Here is a 3,372-nt window from a genome sequence, read left to right on the forward strand (position 1 = left end):
TTTTGTTTTTCTTTCCCGTAGTTGTTTTTATTCCATTTTTTTTTTTGGTGGCTAAATGAGGCAGGCTGCACTTGCAGAGCTCAACCTGCACAACCTAAAGCGTTTGTGGAAACCCGTTTTAAGAAAGCTGTAGGATCTCAATAGTCGCGCAAGGCCAAATTGGAAGTCAGACACAAATATTTTAATATACCCTTCCTTATTTTAATATTAATTAGGTTATTTGCATTTGGAAGAAGAATTTCTCTGGCTAAAAGAAAACCACACGGAAACCTATGCTACCCGAAAGTACTACCAAAACAGAGTGTGAAAAAGGTGAGACTTATTTTCTCATGGAAATTGCCTAACTGTCTCAGGCGCCTGGCACAGTTAGTTGAGAAGATTAGATTAATCTCCATAATCAAATAGCAACAATAAGAGCCTGTTTTTATTGCATGTATCTTGTCATATCTTACAACAGACATACCATGCTGTTCTACATCCACCCAGGTTAAAATACATCACATGATTTATGTAAGTTGGTTTGTAAAAATGCAGCCTCTCACCTATTTCTGCAGTATGAAATATCGAAAGTTGGATTAGCTTCTACACAATCACCTTGCGTTAAAGCTCTATCACGATCTTATTTTATGAGGTTAGATAAGGACTGCTCTTGCAATGTAAACTATATAAAAAAAAAATCATAATGTGTTTTGATTTTCAAAAAGCTGGAAAATGCCCCAAAAATGTGTACTTCACTTTTCATCCAATTTTCTTTTTATAATTCACTGCAGTCTGTGTATTATGTTATATACTCATACATATATGTATGCGTGGATACTGTATATTCAGGGCACTGATTTGTTGCGGCAATTCCAATCACACAGTTCTCTTTTACCAGACCTGGGTGCTAATGTCCCACTGAGTGGTGAACAAATGCTAAAGAATAAATGCAACCACACTTTTCAAAAGAAAGACAGAGCTATTTATTTATTGAAAACGTCTTGGTTGACCAAAGCAAAAAATGAAAGTATATAAACAACAACAACAACAACAATAACAACAACATACAAAAACTAATACAAATCAGGTTAAAACTACAAAATAAAATTCCTCTCCCAAGCATTCCTCATTGCGAATGATTTGAAACGATCCAAGCTTGTTTTGCATTGGACTATTAACTACAGTGCATCATGCTTGGATCCCAGCACAGAACTGGACAAACCTTAAAGAAAGACACAAGAATAGCAATACTGTACTCACAATAGCATCTACACGTAAATGCTGTCATCCTGTCACACCCACGTTAAACTCTGCGGAAACTTTGGTATCTGGATTCTTGTTTATTTGTGACAACTACTATGTTCGATCATCACAGTCACACAGCATGGTTTTCTGGCCACTTCTGCTTTTAGCCACAGCTGTTTCTCAGTTGTTTGTCAAGCTACCATTACTCTTCAGAACATTAGCAAATGCTGTCGTGGATATGCAAACAGCTTCCAAATGAGGACCTATGAATTGTCCGTTGATTGCCTGGAAATTGACTTGCTGAGAGATGCATCTTTTATAGAATGCCATGTGTGCAACCAAACCAGTCATTTAGGACAGGCCACTTACATGACTTGCTAAAAGTCTGTATCACAGTGCAGTCCATTTACACGTTTTGGTCTGACCTCTGTATAATGCATTTGTACACATAGAGCTACATTTACTAAGCATTTGCTTCAGTGGAAATAGGTTCCCTTTTTTTTTTTTAGTAAAATAAAGAACTAGAAACAATCAACAGTAGAGTTTCCCAATGTGAATCAAGAGAATAGTCTGGCTGGCATTCATGGAAGAAAATATGTAGTGGGCTTATACAGTGGTATTGCTTTATACTGTATACCCAACTCACACAGGTACTGTACCAGTTGATAATACCTTTTTGAAATTGTAGGTTTTTTTGTATATTGTCTGTTACTCTATAACTGTCAATAAACTTGAATGTTTTTTTTTTCTTTACAAGGATTTTTTTTTTTTTTTTTTAAAGCAAACCCTCTAATGCCAATGTTAGTTTAAAATTATGGTAATGAATTCAACGTTAGACATTTTAATGATATTTCTAATGTTTTTTTTTTTTTTTTTATGTACACTTTGTTGTTTTTTTGGATAGTTTTATTTAAAAAAAAAAAAGCTTTTTTTTTTTTTATTTTTTATTTGCACTGGAGACTTCCAAGAAACACAATAGTTGTGGAACTAGCACTGACTTCAGAGGTATTAAAAGAGCAAAGAATCCTTCTATACTACTAAGAATAAAAAGATCAATTCGAGCGGCTGAATAAATCAAAGAACCAGGCATCTGTGGTTACAAAGCCAGCCATTATAGATTAGACAGCACTCCAGCTTTTCAATTAACTGAACATACAACTAAATAGTTGTAGCTGCATACCGCTTTCTCTCCGCTTTCAAATCCATGGAGTTCTTAATAATAAGGTGACATTAAATGAAACATGATCCTATGTATTGTAAAACATTTTTTCTTGGTGTACCCGTACCTTTTTATCTGGTAATTGCCAATACAGTGGGGAGGAAGGTTCTGGAGTAAGCGTGCATGGGGGTGTAGCGTGCATGGGGGTAGAGGTCAGGGCTGGTAGGCAACACAATAAAATATGAAAGGGAGCTGGCTGTTTTGTACAGCAGTATCGCCACTTTGCTTCAAAGTGGGAGGTCCTGGGTTCGCGTCCCACCTCTGTCTGTGAGAAAACCCTGCCTGTGGGAACTGTGGTTCAGTAAAGTGGAAGAGCATGTTCCCTTCAGGACTTTACACTTTGTGTCATTGAGGACTGAACGTGTGCTGATGAGGAATAACTGTTTGAAAAAATGTAAAGCATTACTGGTCGAGGGGGTGACATTGGAACAACTGCCCATCAGCGCTTCACTATTTCATCGACCAGCATAAAATTCCAAAGTAAATAAACCACCACTCAGGTCCCCCAGGTCGATGGCTTGCCCTATGCGGTCTTGACAGAAAATGGGTTTTTAATGAAACAAAGACGCTCCTGTGCTTTTCATTCAAGGACAGGAGAACAAGTGTTAAAAGCATGCACTTTACCTGGGATATCCACAAAGCAAATCCTTTCACCTGCAGCCCAGCCAACTCTGCTCGGCTGTGGCATTTTCATATCCTAGCATCCTGCCCCCATGTTCAGTGTCGCCACTGCTTACTTTTGCTTTAGAATTAGTATTAACGTTTTGTTTTTTTTTGTTTTTTTTCCCCGCTTTGCAATATACGTGAATTTACTTCATCCAGTGCATCCAGTACATATAGGAGTTATTGCACTCTAAAATAAATAGTCTGCCAGACCTGAACTGTTTAAATCACACAAGAGCACATGAAGGGAATTTGACTGGATATAG

The sequence above is a fragment of the Polyodon spathula genome, chromosome 4 (genome assembly GCF_017654505.1).
Source record: "Polyodon spathula isolate WHYD16114869_AA chromosome 4, ASM1765450v1, whole genome shotgun sequence".
Lineage (NCBI taxonomy): Eukaryota > Metazoa > Chordata > Actinopteri > Acipenseriformes > Polyodontidae > Polyodon > Polyodon spathula.